The sequence below is a fragment of the Aythya ferina genome (genome assembly GCF_964211825.1).
Source record: "Aythya ferina genome assembly, chromosome: 12".
NCBI lineage: Eukaryota > Metazoa > Chordata > Aves > Anseriformes > Anatidae > Aythya > Aythya ferina.
This window is the reverse complement of record NC_140308.1, coordinates 8,540,894-8,559,885: the sequence shown is the minus strand read 5'-3', so window position 1 is coordinate 8,559,885 and position 18,992 is coordinate 8,540,894. Positions and strand designations below refer to the sequence as shown.

Genomic DNA, 18,992 nt, shown 5'->3' with positions numbered 1-18,992 from the left:
AAGAGTGAGAATAGATTTTCTAGTTCTTCAAATGTGAAAGTATTGTTTATAGCATATTCAGACATTTTAAAACCATCAGGCAACATCTGTCAATTTCAGTTTTTTGAGGAGTCTGAAAATGTTCCAGAATGGAGTGGAATACTACATACTGCTCTGTACTATCATTGGGAGCACAGCCAGCTTATAAGAACTTAAATAAAGTTTCCAAAATATTCAGATACAAACACTCAGATGCAGAAAGTAAAAGTAAGAACATACAACAGATTTAACAAGGGTTTAATTATTCCCTACATCACTGAGACCACATTCTAAATTCCCCTAATATGTAATTAATTCCAAGCATGAGGAATGTCTTTAACATCTCAGTTATGGTTTTTCTATTTATAAATTATGAGGTGTTCAGCACTCTCTGGGGATTGAGCTTTTAATCACACAGATGTCCATTATGAATCCTCTGTTTGCTTAGTAGTATAATAGGTGAACTCAGAGCATCTTTGTGCTATAATAAATCTGCAAGCTCAGACAGAGCACTCATGATTGCCTTCTAAATTCTTTCAAGGTCATTCTACGTGATTTCATGCTACATAACATCCTTTCTCAGTTCATTTCACACTGAGAAAAGATCATGATAAACATTGATTTTTCCCTGCTGGTATACCTGAATTCCACCACATCACCCCACCACACACACACACACATGCACATTCTGCTACACCGTTTTATAGTCATTTGATTGTAAGCTGTTGTGTACACACCTGAAAATTCAAAAACCAAATAGGGCAAGAGAAAAAGAAGTTGCATTTGGTACAATTATTTGAAGAGTAGACTGGAAAAAAATGAGAAGAGATGGGTGTTTCTTCCAGTGGGAAAACCAATAATGGAAGTAGATAAAAAAGAAACACCATAAAATTAACAACAAAAAAATATATTGGGTAAAAAAATCCGCTGAATGAAGTATTAATTAAAATATGCTCCAAGTCCATGTTTTACAAATGTGCACATCAACACACTTCAAATAATTGCAGATTTTATATGTTAAAGCAGGTGGTGAAAACTTAGTCCCATGGTTTGACATGTCTGGATTAGGAAATGTCCTTCATGAATTACTCACCATCAAAAAAAGATACAAATGCCTGCAAGAGCACAGTCTCAGCCCTAGATGTGGTTCCTCAAGCATTCTGGCATGAAAGGAGTGCAGAAGGTAATAATAAGACTTCTCTCACGAGAAAGAGTGCAGATTCCTAAAAGAAATATTCACAAGCACAGACAAAAATTAGCTGTTTGATTTCTACTGAATCTTACTGCCTCAGGTGACTCGTTATCTCAATGACTTCCTGTCTGTGCAGAAATTTAAGATTAATGGATTAAATTCCCTAAATTCTTGGGGAATTTATTAGCTAATATGGTACTGGTTTGCCATTCGATTAAAAATTGTTAATAGTTTACTTTAGTTCTATACAGAGACCAGAGTTATCTTCATTGAGTCCAATCAACCCCTACTCACTGCTTAGGAAGGACTAGGACAGTGTCAGTCCCCCAGGAGACAGCCTCTCCCTAGTGGTTGCTGTGATTTAACAAACTCCTTTCTCTTGGGGTTACCAAAAGCATGGGCTTTCTTCTCCTTTTCAGCCTAGAAATCCTGTTAGGGCAGAATTTAAAGCCCTAAAAGTAATCAAAATGCATTTTTTTTTTTTTTTACCACCACCAGCAGCTATCCTATGTACAGTGTGAAGTCTCCCTGCTCTCCAATGAATACAATTGCTGTTGATCAAACAAGATATTGATTCAATTTTCAAAAATGTGCCATAGTAATTAATATTTATCCTTTGACCTTTAGCTCTCATGTTTTGACTGTACACAAACAAGAGTCACTTCATATGGGAGACAACTGTCCATATGATGCAGTCTCAACCATTACTCATAAAGAAATAAACTGCTCAAACTTGTCAAAGCAGTTGTCAAGCTGCTTTGGAAGATTATATTGTTTCACTTGCCATGGGGCTGGCTACCTTAGGAATGGGGTTTACTGCTAGCGTCACAGTACTGTCACACAGAGAATTTTACTCAGTTCATGACACACAAGTAAAACCCACTGTAAGAGACCCATTTATGGAATATCTGCATAAAAGAAGATGAATTCCAGCTTAGCACCCCAAGAATCCAGTCCTTCCATAGCATATTCCTCAACTCTGATGACAAGTTTAAGAACTTCTTGTGCTGACACTTGCTAGTAGATCACCAGGTTTAGTAGTAACCAACAAATTTAGCTAAACCCTTTTTGGAACCCATTTATGCTTTCAGTCTCCGGTCTCTTGTGACAATAAATTCTGCAACATGCTGTGGAAAAGGTAGTTCCTTTTATCTGCTATAAACCTGGCAAAATGTTTGACTACCTCCAGTCCTTGCAAAGCAAAAAACATGTAACAATTCAACTTCCCAAATATCAGTCTTTGAGATAATAATTGTAAATGGGAAAGGATATTACTGATATTAGGTAAACGGGTATTACCTAAAAAGCAACCACTAGACACAGTTATTTTAGTTCTTAAGAAACTTCCATGCTGCAATGACAATTACTGAAAAAAGGTATTAGCAAGCTGCATCAGCTATGCTTAGAATAGGCTATATTTTGGATAGCTTTTCTTCTGACATTTACAAACAGATTATCAATAGCTTCAGAATACACCAGAAGAACAATATTTTACCTAAATGAATGGCAGAATTCAATTCTTTGGTGGCAAATAATGATTTCAGTACCCCAGATCAAACACGTAACTATCAAAACTTACATTTGTTACTCTTTTAGTACAAGGCCTGTACAATGTCCTGAATGAAAACTGAACAGTTTTCTACTGATTTCCACAAAACCAAAATATTATTTTTAAAGAATTGTAAGCTGAAGACAACACACTGGAGCAGACAGATCTGTGCCTTCAAGATAGCACACTTATACAACAACAGTACGAAATCCTAACTCTGCCAGCCACATGCTAAAATTCATCTCAGTGTATTACAGGCTTCAGAGAGATGAAGCCTGAGGGCGCTGCAGGTACTGACAAGAGCAGCACCCAGTGGGCTGATGTGTGCAAACGGTGTCTGCAGGTTCCACAGCAACACCCTGAATTTGTCTTCAGCAATCATGGCTGATCCATGATTTCCCCTGTCTGTATCAACCAGGAACCTCTAAATTAGTCACACTGCTTTCAATATAAATAAAGAAAAGCTTACAAAGAAGAAAGCATTTAGATATGAAACAGCTTTGAAAGAGAGCTGTTTTTCGTATTTTGAAGTTGATAAAAAAACAAACGTACAAACCAACAAAGAACAAACAACACAGCAAAGGTACAAGAAAGGGAGGGTTAACATTCACAGGAAGGCAGATGATCTAATGAGCATTGCCCACTTCATAATTTGGAGACCTCCTGGACCCAATTTTTTAAACATGAATTCTTGAATTAAAATTGTGATTGAAAAGAGCAGGCCTACACACATGGGACAAGTTATCAGAATACTTATGTACATGTAGTTTTGAAAACTAAAAGTGATTTCTACTAGTCATTAACCTGATCCATTGCGTTTTTTACTGGGAGTATTTATGAAAGTCCTGCTAAGGTTAAAGCATTAGTTACAAGGGCATTTGTATGACAAGCAAATCCACTGAATGATTAGAGATCACAATCAAATGAGAAATGCTATCTATTCCTGCAATTTTTGTACAGTAAAAAAGGATTCATTTCATAGTTACTCTTCTGGCATATATTTTTTTTTCAGTTGTTGTTGTTCTTGAGTTTGGTCTTGGAAGGGAGGAATGCTCGGCAAGTACAGCACTCAGAAAGTTAGCTTTTCTAAGTTTTGTCAGCTTCTCTGAGCTGGAATTATGGGATAGATTTCTGTTACTATAGGAAAAAGGTAAAGATGCATAACAGACAAATCTATACTGAGAACTTCATTAATCTACATTACAAATCAATGTAAGAAAACAGACTTCTGGTGCGACAGATGCGTTATATAGATTACACTAAAACTTGGTGTCAGAATAGGTACACTCTGAATTAAAGTTCTGCATACATGAACAAACAGAAGCACACAATTCTGTTTAGAGCCTGAGTTTTCACTGATGACTATCAAGTCATCAGACTTCCGATTTACACCTTGGCACTGCTACCGATGCATGCAGAGTCCACCAGATAGCCTAGATTCTCCATTGTATACGGACATTTTTTTGTAAAGTACCTCTAGAACAACTCTGGCCATGCAGCAATGTCTTGTGAGCATTGTCTGTTCATGCTGCAGGCCCTGTGCTACTGCACAGACACCTCTGCTGCTATTGAGAAGGTCAAGGGGGATTAAACCCAATCCAACCCCTCACAATATAGACTCAGTAGATTTATAAAGTAGATCTGTAGATCTACAAACTGAGGATAAGAGGCCCACTTGGCAATGGGAAACAATCTCCTCCCTAACCAGGAAAGCATCCATAGGAGCAAAAGATTTCTGCTCAGGTTACAGGACAAACCGTGGGGCAGTTACTGCTGAGAATTGCACCACAACCATCCCAGAGGGTGTGGTTAAAGCAGGAGGTTCTGGGATCCTTTGAAAGGAGCCTGGGAAGGGATAATGCAACATGTGAGGAGGGAGAGGTGTTGACTGACACATCTGAATATTTTGACACATTGATTTACATACTGATGCGGTACTTCTTTTCCCCCAGATTTGAAATAGTGGAGTCTTGGCAGGTGTATATGTCAGACTCTCAACTTTTATGCATGAAAGGGCAAACACAGGTAGCCTCACGAGGCAGTAAAGATGAAGTTTGCAAAATTAAGCCCTATCCTAACAACTTTAGTTCAGTTAAACCTTTCATAATAGTACAAAGCTCTGAAAGTTTTAAGGGCTAAAAAAAATTAAATGCTTCCCAGGAGCCTTAATATGAGCAATAGCGAGTAATAAGACCACCAGCCCCAGGGAAATTCAGCAAGTTTCTGGTGTTCAGGGACTTAACAGGCCCCTGTACTGAGAACACAAAGAACTGGATGCAATTTTCCAAGCCTGCAGTGAAATTCAAAGTGAAAACTCAACAACATTAAAAAACATGAAGCACTTCACGGTAAGATTTCTGACTTTAACGTGGGTTGTGAAGAAGCAGCTATCAGTCTAAACAGCTTCAAGAAATTAAGTAAAAATGTACTTCTTCAGGCCATCCTTAACCACGAACAGATGTAACACCCCCACATCACTTGGTCATTTCTACCAAACGTCAGCAAGACATGCAACTTGAACAATTTTCATATAACTCTGATGATGCATGAGTGCATTCAGAAAACACATCAATGCCCGTAGCAATTATTTCACGTTCTTTTTGGTATAATCTCTGTTCTAGTCTAATCTCAGCTCCAGACTCCTTCTAAACCTGTTCTCCCATGTGCTTATCAGAACATGCTCTACCATTTGGAACATTCACTTCCCTTGTTTATTTTATTTTATTTTATTTTATTTTATTTTATTTTATTTTATTTTTATTTTATTTTATTTTTAAGTTAAAGATCTGGGGCTTTCTCTCTGCAGAGTCCAGTTCAAAGAGTAGATCACACTGGTGCTATGACAACAGGAAAGTGAACACCATTAGTAATACATCTTGGTTACACATTAGGGAATATTCTCTAGCATCAACATAAATACAACAATGCATGTTATACAACAATAAATGCTCACTGAAGCAGCTGTGGCCAGGTATCAGTATTATTGTTTCTGAAACAAACAATTTTGCAGTGATACAGTGAAAAGTTTTCTGTAACTGTCAAGGGTTTTCTAATTTCTAATGGAAGGAAGGTGCAGGACAAGAAATTGTATCTCTAATCATGCTTCAAACAGCATAGAGTTTGAGGATATTGAAGTCAGGCAACAAGATAACTGTAGAAATGTCTGGCTGTAAAATCCAGCTTCAGATGACCATCTAGGTTTATAGCAATGTTCAGCTCTGTGGGTAGCAGTATAGATGTAGAGCCTGTTTGGATCCTTGCTTATTTTATTCCTCAGAGTTAAGAAGAATTGTAACATTATATAAATGACACCTCTTTGCCTCTTAAATCACTTTGCTGTCTATAATGGATGTAATAAATGTTTCCTATTCCAGTACTACAAAAAATGGTTGAGGCGGTTTTATCCATTTGGCAGTGGAACTCACTTGACCATGATGTATGGCATACTTGTTATTTATTTGCAGAGGCTAGAAGGCAAATGTACTATACGAGAATAGTTCTTTAATGTAAAGCATTAAATTAAAAGCTCACCCTCAGGACTTTGACTGCCAATAGAAGTAAATGGATGCCCAAGATAACACAGGAACTGTTACTATTTAAAAATATGCCATTTAGTATTAAATTTTGTAATCTAACAGCAGATTTCAACCCTGTCTCCCTTCCTTCAGCATTATGGACTATGTACTTCCTATGCAGATTTACATGGTAGGAATAACACCTGTCTCATTATAGATATATATCAGATCATATTCTTTAGTATTTTTTACATTTTTGAAACTTCTGGCACTGGTTTTTCAATGCTCTTTTTCATGCAATATGTAAAATTACAATTTTTAATGATCTCACCCATGAGATTAGTCATGCTACCCCACATATAGAATGAATACTGAAGGACAGAAAGGAAAGGTTCTGGTTTTTAAAGACTGCCTTGCTCATCCTACCCATTCAAAGACTACACCAATTTTGGATTTTTTTTTTTTTTTTTTTTTCCAGGAATCACTCAGGATTTAACAGATTGTGGCAGATTCTTCAAGAGTGTCACCTGAACTGCAGTTCTTCCCATCCCAAATGACAGCAAATGATAATCTGCTCCACCCAAATTATCTCTGAGCTAAGATCAAACCCAAGTGTTCTCAGCTTAGAAATCACAGAAAAAACTATCACATCCATTCCCATCTCATAAAAAGTCCAAATCATTTTTCATCAGCAAGCTTTAACATCATTTATGTAGGACCTTTAAAGTTTATAAAGGGATTCCAGCTAGTAGCAAATCAAAGTCTTGTATTGTGACAAAACTGTTATATTTAACAAAAAAGAAAAAAAAAATAAAAATAAATCCCAACCTACCCAAACTAACAACCCTCAAAGATCCCTCTGGAACAATATAAATCAGGGTTTTTCTCTTTACTTCCCTGCAGGTCAAGACAAAACTGTTGAAGTAAACAGTTTAATGTTAAGACTCTTAGATAAAGCAAATATATTCCCATGCTCACACACAGAAAAAAGGAGTTTTATGTTCTTTCAAAAATATTTTTGAGCTATAGAATTAAAAAACAAACAAACAAACCCCAAACAGGCAAGTATCTTAAATGTGTTTATAATTTCAATCACTACCTTTCTAAATATATTTTTTTTTAAAAAAAAGGCAATATATTGTACAGATACATTGTACAGCAGCATATTTATAAACTCAGTTATCTGCTCTTGTTATCATCTAACATTTATCACCAGGCAGTGTTCAGTGTTCAAGGGCCCCAGATGTGATTCTGAAGCAAGCCTACCCAGCAATTATCACTCTGCTACTAAAATATATGCACATTAACAGGAAACCTGAAACATTAACACAACAATATTATGTTCCAAAGCTTGTCAGCTGAACAGAAAAGATTTTTTTTTTTTTTTTACCTTGTAAAAAGCATCAACAAAACCAAAAGTTTTCAAGTTTCTATTCAGAAAGACATGACTGCAGAAATGTTGGCTCTGTCAATTTGTTCTATATTTGAAATAAAATCTACTGAAAGTTAAAGTGACTAGTTTTGAGACATTTCTGTGTTGATGCAGATGTTATGGAAGTTTTCTACTGTCAACTGGAAATATAGCAAAAATCTATGGCTAAGAAAATTTTTCACAGAAATAAAACAAAAAACCACTACAGACCTTTCCTCCTAAGACGCTTATTTTAATGACCACTTCTAATAATGTAGTGAGCAACAGCAACCTGAGGAATTTTTGAAGGAAGGAGTTCATCTTCTGCAAGGCTGAGTTTCAAAATTCTCTGAAAGAGGAATAGCTGACACCATGGACTTTGATCCTTGGGGAATTATTTCTTGGCCTAATCTGAAATCAGACAACAGGGATAAATGAAGGCAAGCATAACATTTGTTTCACTTGGGGGCTGAAATGAAGACTCAATACTTAAAGTTCATAACACCTTCTTACTATTAGTCGCCTTATCCCAGTGCTAGTGATCAGCAGGGACACAGAGTCCTTGAATGCCCTACTGCAGGGCGTTTGTGCACTGTGGTCAGGGATTCAGGAAGGAGGAGGTGGAGAGACTCAGGTATAACCCCAGAACCACAAGCAGATGTAGAAAATGAAGAAAAAGGAGGTCTCGTGGACATGACACAAATCTCACCTAAGGCAATGCAAACCCATAGTAACAGAGAGAGGATGGCAGATTCGGATATTGTAGGAGTGACTGAGGAAATAAAACAGGGAAAACCCAAAACACAAAGAAGAGAAAACAAACAATGATCACAGTGATCGGTGGTCTGGAAACTGCTGCCTGTCAGTGAAAGACCTAGAGTGCATCAGTTTGCCTTGCTGGGGGTTGGCTGTTCTTTTAGATTAACTCACTCTGAGCTTTTGGGTGAATTTCTCAACTGAACCCTAAATAAAATGTCATTTATCAACTCTTAGAGAGCACAGTTAACTGGAACAAATCACCAGCACAGCAACCAAAAGTGAACTGATATGTTTACCATAGAAAAAACATTAAAACCATCAGCTCAATCAATCATCTCAGAACAGCAGCAGTTCAGAAGACAACAGGATGCCATACCACTCAGACGATGGACAGAGGAAATACCAAGCTGATATATGTTCATCAGAGTAGGTCCCCAGTTACATGTTATTCAGGAAATTAACTAAAATCTGACCATTACACCAATAGTTCCTGAATTTGATCAATAGCCTTTTTAAATACTATTTCTTAAAAATGCATGAAAACGTTTGAATCCTTCTTTTCTCATTATATTAAAAAAAAAAAAATCACTTCTTTTAGCTTGTCAGGAAATTTAACATAGGGGACATACTATTACTTTATGTATTGTTCCTCTCCATTTATTTTCCAAAGGGATGGAAAGGTGTTGATAATATTCAGGATAGCTTAGGGTAAGATTAAGTTTAAATCTGAATCACGGTTTGATTTCAGTAGTGCAATAATTCCTCAAGCAGTTCTCATACAGACACTTCAAAATTACCACTCACTGGTAATCACATTACTTAAATCCATATATAATAACATTTCCTGCTGCAAATAATGGAAAAATGAAGTTAGTAAGCAGTTGATCTTGTAATACATCACCCAAATTGAATGGCAGAAATCTTGTAGGAAGTTGGCTATTCTTTCAAATTTCTGCCGATTTCTGCAAACATCTCTTTCAAAATGGACCTTAAAACAGCCTTAAATTTAGGGTCTCAGCCAGATCCAGTCAGAGTTAAACTTAAGGATGAAAATCTAATATGTGCACTGTAGAAGTCTTTTATTTATTTGTGTTACTCTTTTAAATTTCTATGATCTCAATAAATCTGAAGAGAATATATATGCATTGGAAATCCTCCCACTATGCTTTCTGCCATAAACAGTTCATGCCTTCTTTAATCTCAGTTAAGAGGTTCTGCAGAATTACTAAATTTTTCCTCTCCAGATAAAGAGAATGGGGCAGAGACAATAAGGAAGCAAGTGAAAGAGCATTGTCTCAATGCAGGTTTAATTTTGTCCAGATTTTAGGAGAAATCCTTAATCCAATATCCAGTTTAGACAGATGTGCTGATTCATCTGAATATGGTAAGTGGACAGTACCTTTGCTCCTGTTTTTAGTACAGGAGTTGACAAGAATTACACTCCTTCCATCTCATTGCTGCAGGATTGGGAGGTGGGGGAGAAAACTACTTTAAGTGATTAGAAGGTTAAAAGGTACTAGAAGGCACTTTAGAAGGTTAAATTAAAATTTAATGTTAAAAATATTAGCAATGACACGGGATTCCTACTAACAAACATGAAAAAACATTCCAAAATTATAAAGGAAAAATGAAGGAAACTTATTTTCCTGCTTTCATTGCCATTCCATTATATTATACTTCAGTGCATTGCTAAACATCACAATCACCTTTGAACAGCAGCAAACTCAGGGGTCTCACATGAAATAGGCTATTTCATCCAAGATAGTTTAAGCTGGCCTAAGGAGCGACAAGAGAATATAGCAGGCAGGCAGTGCTAATGACAGCATACCATTTTTATAGACTAAAGGTCGAGTAATGAATTTCAATTATAGAGTGTCAGGTCGCCCAAATGCAGGTACCTGATAACAAGCCTGAAGCACCAAGCTTTTGCAGATTTCTTCTTTAGAATTTCAATGAAGTCTTTTAGCCTTTGGCACTGTTTATTTATTTATTTATTTATAATTATTTTTATTTTTCTTTAACCAGAAGCCACTAGATGTAATCTTTTAGAAGAAATTCCATCTTTCCTTCCCTTCAGGAGAAATTGTCTTCAAGGTAAATGGAGCTTAATTACAAAATGGGGACAGTTATTCAATGTAACAACAACAAAGTAAACTGCAAAATCCCCAAACTCAGTCCTTGATTTATTTGTGCCTGATCCTAAAAAGTATCTTTATTTCATTTCCTTTTATTCTAGCATCTTTAAAAATATGTTTTTAGTTATATGTAGCAACTCTTATGACACATTTTGTGAATTTCAAACATATGTAATCATTCTCATCTGATATTTAACACAAATACAAATAAATTAAATTATATATTAATTAAAAATATTTTTGTCTTAACCTTGGAAAACTTTTACAAGGTCTTTGTAAAGTTTTCATTTACATCATTCCTTTCCTTTATAATTCTATCACTCTGTTTCCCCAACTCAAGAAGAAATAATTCTATAACTAAATCTATTTAAACTTCTTTTAAGTACATAATTTAGATTTTGATCTTTCTTTGTTTTTATCTTGATCTTATATTAAATAATGATCTATTGGGGTTTGGTTACTTTTTTGTTACTCATCTTTACCATTTTTTTGTGTGTTTTCTTTTCCTGCTGAGTCCTACAGATTTATTCTTGAAGACCATGCAACTGTTTCCAACAGACCAACCTCATGAAACTTTGAAGTTATTATGCTTTTTAGGAAAATCTGGTTTCATAAACATTAATATCATCTGAAAACAGGGAATGTTCATCAGAATTCCACTATGGGGAGTTTTGATTGCTGTTTTACACACTTTTCAGGTCTTCTAGAAAAGTAGGCTAAATTAAGGAATTTAAAGTAAGGAAAATCACTTAAAAGACTACAAGAACAACTGATGGTAAAAGCAACCATAGATTCAGGTTAAACCTGGTGCATGTACACAATAATTTTTGGCATGTAAATGACAAACCTGGGAACTGATGTGACATACATGTACATAAAACTAATTTCTAAATTGCATTTGTTGGAGACCCCAGATTTGAGTTTTATTGCAACCACTCTAAAATAAATTACTTTACACTATAATGCTGTTCTTATTTTAATTCTAATTTGGCAATATAAACATGTCCCAAACAGTAAAAAATTAAAGTTTAATATCAAAGATGAAAATAATACATCTCAGCCACCATCATGGGATCTGAGTCACTAGAGCACTGAAAAAGATATTATAGACCTAATCTGACTCACTCCTCCCCAAAGCAAGTAGAAAGATTTTACTCCCAAATGCTGTTCAATAAAAATAAGAAAACCAGAATATTTTAAAAATAAACACTAAATAGAAATAAAGAGAATGCAAAAAGTACTTATACACAACCGTTTCCATCTGCTGTGCCCTTGCAGGCATGTAATCTGCTCCAAGGCTGCATGCAAGTAAGACCTGTGTGAACTGTAGCCAGTTTAATACTATTTCATCTATAGAAGGCTCTATCTCAGGGGAGGATTATTCCCTTTAAGATTCAACCAGCAGTTTAACTAAAGGGGTGGGTGGGTGGGTGTGGGTGTGTGTGTGTGTAAGGGGAAGAGTTTATAATCCAAGATTCAGATCCACGTCTAAACTCTTCTTCTAGTTCTGTAGGTGTAACTCAGAAGTAACTCTACTTCTTGGTGCTTCCTTGGCAAATTTTGCTTGAGCTATTTCCAAATAATCCCACAGTCATCCACAAACATTGTCAATCATGTCGCTGCAACTCTACTGACAAGGATTTGCACTGGGATAAGAGTGGGCACAAAACAGTTCTCCAAGTGGAACTTCATTAGTGATTCCATTAATAATATGAGTCAGAAAAGTACCCCTTGTCCATCTACCAGAGCTGTCTGGCTTTTGCACGATTAACAGCAGCAAATAACAATTGTTTAGCTTCATGACAAATGAAAGCAAATACAACTGAATCCACCTGGGGAGCTAATCTGCTACAGAGTCATTCCTTACAGTAGGACTGTGCTATAAGTTGTCACATCAAGCCATCAATACAACCCTTCTTTCTCACAAAGAACCTTCCATATTGATAATGCTTATCTTCTGCTTGCAACTGTTGATCTTGCTTAATGAATATTTATCTTGCATAGTCCAGGAGGAAGTCTTTGTGATTATTCACATAATGCAGTTTAATTTATTTATTTCATTAGAAAAAGTAGCATTCTTATCTGAATAAATGTTCACACTGTTATTAATTAAAACCCAATACTTCTTGAGTAACATTAAGCTTCAAATATTTCCTTCTCTGCATCACAAAGGCAGAAGGTTTTGATTGTTCTTCAAAATTTGTATATAGCTATAAATTCAGATTATTAGATTAATACATACAATGGCAATACCTCCACCCCTAAATTCTCTGAATTAAAAGCAAAAAAATAAATGTCTATTTCAATTATTTATTTATGGTGATGACCTTCTAAACTAGAAATCTGAATGCCCATAATTACTACAAGAACCCTAGTTGAATATTTAAATCTTTGCTTAGCATATTGCACATTTTAACTATAAACCAATTTGTCCAACAAATTGATGAAAAACAACATGCCAGTTTAATAAGGCAGGCTCACACAACTGTAATCTCAAAATATTAGTGAAATAAGCAGTCATTTACTGTGATTTCTCTGCCCACATGGGCAGCAAAACTGAAGAGCTGAATGCTGCAGAACAGAAAGTAAAATCAAACAGAGTCTTTCATGGTCTGACTACTATCTCGTTAAAAAGAATAAATACTACAACCAGCATCTTTTATTGTCAAGTGTGCTATAAATCTAAAACTAGTAGAAATTTCATGACCCTCTCCATCAGTTTTCATTTTGCAACAGGTACAGCAGTAGATAAGAGTTTACAATGCTTTTGTAATGCTGGGTGTGGAGACTATTGCTCTGGCTGCACAGATACTCAGCTATGGATTTTTCTCTCTGCTCTCTTTCTCAATTCTTGAATCAGATTAATTGTTCTAAGCATATTTTCCACACCTCTCTTCTTGGGCACCCAAATTAATATTAACTGGAAAAATACATGTCCTTAGTTATAAATAAATAAATAAATAAATAAATAAATTCACGCATGCAGGGAATCAATATTTACATAATGATCTGCCATGTCAAATGCTAGGGACACTAGTCACCCAATGAAGGGAGGATGTTGGACGATGCTGCACTCAACTGTCAACATAGAGCAACACTGACATATCCACAGCACATATCAGTGCTGGTTGATGTAAAATTCATACAATTTATTTTATTTTATTAGGCCTCTGAAAAACCATCACCCAAATATCCCCATTGGCTGCTCAAAAGTCATACCAAGTAAACTGATTCAACAAATTTCCCTTGCATGAGAAATGTGTTTTTGTTCAAGTCATTTTTCAAATGCAAACACCTGCTATATATAGAACTGTACCAAAATATCTGTAGCCATTTAATTCTTTATGATAGTTCAACAGAGTTGCCAAGAGCTGTTCTTACAACATTTTAATTCAGGTATGCTGAGATAGTTTGCCAAATCATTATATTGTCACTGAAGCCTTCATTTTCAGGCAATGCAAATACTAACAGCAGAAGGATGTGAGGAGTTCTAAAATTCAGTATGACGCTTCCTCTTTCAGAAACTGCACACCATAGTTTTCCATACACCATAGTGAAAAATAAGGAGCTGCTTCTTCAGTCCATGACAAATGGTATTAAAACACTTCAGTACTATTAGAAGGCATTTTAAAATATATATTAATAAAATGTGATTCCGTTCTGCCTGGGACTAGGTGTGATACAGTTACATGGCAGATATTTTCAAAAAACATATGATGTCATAGGAAAACATTCCAAATTTGCCAAAATTCTCAGCTGGATTGTGTTTAGGGTTTTGAATGACAGAATATGTTATTTTTCATTACATCATGAACAAGTAGATACTTTTTGTCCAAACAAGGAATTGTCACATTACCTCAGCTGCAGTGGTATTTCAGTCTCAGTGAGCAAATTGCCTCATTCTGTGTGAGCCTTTCCCACATCTCTTGAGAATTTGTGAAATATGAACTTGATAATATGTTCATGAAAGACTTGGCTAACCTGTAAATAGAAGATCATAATATTTAAAGAGCACTCTCTGGTTATTTGTTCGTACAGACCTTCACCTAAACAGCCTAAGAGGTTACAAAGTACATTGCAACTGGACCACAGAATAGCTGAATTCCTCTTCTGTGATAATAATAACAGTAATTCAGTCAATTGTCATTACAAAAAACTGAAGCTCACCTGGTGTCAACTCAGACAGCAGACTTGAAAATGTGACCTGTAATATTGGTGGATATAACAAATAAAATAAAGCTGGGCTCCCATTTCATCCCTCCTTTCTCTAAAATGCATTTTGAGTTCTGCAGTCAAGAGAGACATGTAGTGCTGGGACCAAAATGAGAATTCATAGAATTAAAAAAAAAGAGTCTGGAAAGGACCTCAAGACATACGCTAATCCTTTTCTAACCCCCAAAATAAACCACAATTATGTCATTCCCAGTAGCTATTTGTCAACCCTGCTCTTAACTATTCCTAAATTTGGAGACTGTAACGTCCTGAGGCATTCTATTCCAGTGATATCCTACCCAGCCATTAGAGTATTTTTTCTCATTATGTCTAACCTAAGCCTAGCTTGTTAATACCATTATTCTTATCCTCTCCGTGATGGACATAATGGAGTAACATATACCCTCTCTTTTACAATAACAGTTTTTGAATAATAAAACTAAAACTGTCCTGGTTTTGGTCTTCTTTCCCTGAGGCTAAGCAACATTAATTCATTTATTTTTTATTCAAAAGGTATGCTCTGATATCTTTTGAAGCTGTCTTAGGGGCTTTCTTCAAATGGCGCAAATGTGTCCTTCTTGAAGTGCTGTGCCTCAGATGGGACAAATTACTTCGGTTTGGGCTCATTAATGCTAAACAGAGTTGAAATACTACTTCCCCATCTTACTCTGAGTCCACATAACAATGTGAATTTATACCTCAGTGAAGCTGAGACAGGAAATAAACAGATAAAATAACTGTTCTGCAGTTACAGGCTTACCTGCTATTTTGCTGAGATGTATCTGTTTGATTCCAAAGATCAAAAAGCACTTTATTTTTTCTCAGATCTCAAACTGTTTGGAATTTGTTGGAAAAAATGTCTCTTTCTCACCTTGATACAAAATGTGAATGACACTTTCCCTCCCTTCTCTTCTCTTCTTTAATTCTTCCCAAAAGAATCTTTGGATGAATTAATTTCATTTATGATCTACTAGATCCTTTTGAAATGGCCTCTTAACAAAAACATAATTATACACTTATCTTTTTTTCTGCTTTGTCTGTTCTTCTTATATAAAACATTTACTTTTTCCCACAAACATACAATTCATACTTCTTTTATTCCTAATCATGTACAGAGATAATCAGTGCAATCTCTACCAATATATTAGAAATAATTTTGTACAGCCTGCTATCCACAGAAAAATACAAAAAAAAAAAAAAGCCTTTTAAATGCATGCTATAAATTTCAAAAGCAATTAAAACAGCTTGAATAGCAGTTCAAATAACAAGAGCACATTAATTAAAAAAAAAAAAAAGAAAGCATTTCCTAGACAATTTATGCCATAGTCTTTTGTGGCCTGGGTATTATTCAAAAGTGTATAGAAAAGAAAAAAAGTGTCCCAGGCATCATTACAGTGACTTTAATATACTTTATGTCATGTCAATTGACTTCACACATCATCTAGATATAAACTCAGAATATGCTAGACAAAAATTTAAATATATTAGAAGTAACATTAGTTACTCTGCAGTGTGCAGTTTTATGCTTTACATTTTCTTGTAAAATATCTATTTAATTCCAAAAGTCAAAGCTCTTCTCTACAAGAACACCACTGCAAGGGCTAAAACTGTTACAAAATGCTTATCCCTGCTCCAGATATATATAACCAATAGTTCTCACTTTTTTAACATCTCTTACCCAGCCAACAAACCAAACAAAACTCTGACATACTTACGAAAAAACAGAATATGAAATTTATCTGGAGTGTCATAAGGACAATTCAGATGCCTTTCTCTAGACCAAGGTTGTTCCTTCTCTTTTCCTACTAGTGAGTAGGAACAGTGACATGACATAGTGCAAATATGTTATCTATCAGCTCATAGAGCAGGAGTGAATAGGACTGTCCTGGCTATGGTCAAGCCAGCAGAGAATATTGCCTCTCCAGGGAGTTGTCTTAATTTACTTGTAGAGAAGCATAGAATAATAATGTAGTAACAGCGACAAGTATATAGTAACAGGAATATATATTATTGCAAAATATGCAATGCATAATAATTTACCTTTTGTTATGCTGATGATGCTATAGACTTTGACCTGTAAGTGATTTGATACTGGTAACTACGAAACACACCATAGCTTCACGTCCTCATTTGGCATGTCTTAGTCAAGGATGAAATTTTTGTTCAGAAGCAACACTGAGGTTTCCTACTACTTTGTATTGAGGTCACAAGAGCTGCAGTTTCTCTGGTGTGACATCTGAAAGGAGAATAAACAGCAATTTACTGCAGGTGTTTTTGTTTCTTGCTTTTCTGAGAACTGCTAACACTGAATGAGTTTGGATATGCTCAAAGCCCCCAAACAGAAAATGGGAGTCATGCTATATGTCACAAAATGTCTCATTTTGGGCCAAAATCCAGCTCTGTGTGCAAAACTCATTCTGCAGTTTTGGGGCAGAAAACTATGAGTTGCATAATTTTTCCTTAAGTTGTATTTAGGGAGCAAAGCACAAGAGTGGTAAATATTCCAAAACATGTAGCCATGTCTAGGCCCACTCATTCCCAAACAGAGATCCTATACTAGGCCCTTCATTTGTCTCCAGCCTTCCTCAGGTTAGGGGAGTGACTGTGGAGCTGGTGCATCTACTTAAATGTAGTCCACCATGGAGAGAGATGATTTCGCCCTTTCACACATACGTGGGAAAAATTGCACACAATGACATTTGTGCATTTTCATATCTTTATGGAGAGCATACTTTTTAGAGATTACATCTTGGGATAAAGCAAAAGTATCTGAATCTTGCCCATTATCCTTACACTCAAAAACTGACCCATGTGAATTCAGGCTCCCCCAGCATGACACTGTAAAACCGTGGAGTTGATCACAATGTATGGGAAATGCTGACAATTGCAAAAACTGTAGCTAGAAATTTTGCCTCAAATATACACTGAAAGTGGTCATATGTAATGGATTTCTCCAATTTTTGCAGCAGATACTACATTACTCTTGAGGGTTGACCTGTGGTGCTAGAAGATAGACATTCAATTCTAGTGTTGCTTCTTTTAATCAAAGGTTGTCAATCACACCACATTATTTCAAATAAAATTAAACAGAGGTGTGCCCATGTCAGCAAATGCTCTCTGGTATTGGACAAGTGTTTCACGTGTTGCTTTATTTGCATTTAAGTCCAGGTTTTCATAAAAATGTCCTGCACTTTTAGACTTTTTACTAGTATTCAGTTATCACTTCAAAGGTGTGCCTAATGGAATAATTTATGAAGTAAATACAATGCTGACATTAAACCAAAATATTGTTGTTATTTCTATAAGTTCAGAGTGGAAAAGAAATATTAAAAAAAATCAGACAAAAATATGAGCTTTATGAAAGTTCATACAAGGTGAAAACAATTCAAAACAATAACAATCTTTTTTTTTTTTTTTTTTTTCTCCTAGAAAGAAAAAAAATATTTAAAGTTAAATAATTTGGAATGCAAGAGCGAGGTTCATGCCACATGAATCCCACTCCACTGGATCACCAAACCTTCATAACTTTATTCCGGATGCTGACCACAGCTCATGGTCAAGAATCTCAAGCATATTTCAAGAACAGAGATTCCCAGATGGCTACTCTTGCAAACATACCAACAGTACATGCTCCTGGGTGAAGTCCACATCGACATCTGAGGATTCCTAAAAATATTCACTTTACTTTTCTGAGGGAATCTTACTGAAATACTAACTTAGCATATAATAGCGTACAATACTAAATAAGTGTGCCTCAAAAATATATATGGGGTATAATAAACTTTTTAATGAGGGGTAAATAAGGTAGACAATACTATTTTCAGGTAAAAAAATAACATCATAACTGAAGCTTATTTAACTTGTTTCTTCTTTTCAGTGTTAGACATCTTATGTACAAACTAAATTACACAAACCTTCCAATGGCCTCATTAACTTTTGATTAGTTATATTACAGTAAAGTGATCTGTATTCTAAACAATGGACAACAAAGTACCCTTTGTTTTAAAACTGCTTCAGTTCTTCAGGTATCTGATATTTTCCAACTTAAGTGTATTAATTAAAATGTTCCTCCTCTTACATTAGCATCTGTTTCCAATTACGTGATCACCATTTAAAAAGTCAACAAAAAAATCATGTTTTTACTATAGCAAGAATAAAATAACACACACTATATGACTATAAAAAAAATGAAAGTGCTCAC

General features: G+C 35.4%; 1 long non-coding RNA gene across 6 annotated transcripts in view; it reads right to left on the bottom strand.

Annotated features, from left to right (window-relative positions):
- The window catches only part of LOC311443514, a 118,223-nt gene that overhangs the window by 89,731 nt on the left and 9,500 nt on the right, over positions 1-18,992 (bottom strand). For all 6 annotated transcript variants that reach the window (XR_014697297.1, XR_014697298.1, XR_014697299.1 and 3 more), the window contains exons 2-5: positions 16,832-17,027; positions 14,436-14,560; positions 7,917-8,096; positions 1,112-1,241 (exon numbers count right to left, since the gene is read on the bottom strand). This is a non-coding gene — a long non-coding RNA (uncharacterized lncRNA). The remainder of the gene's footprint in view (positions 1-1,111; positions 1,242-7,916; positions 8,097-14,435; positions 14,561-16,831; positions 17,028-18,992) is intronic.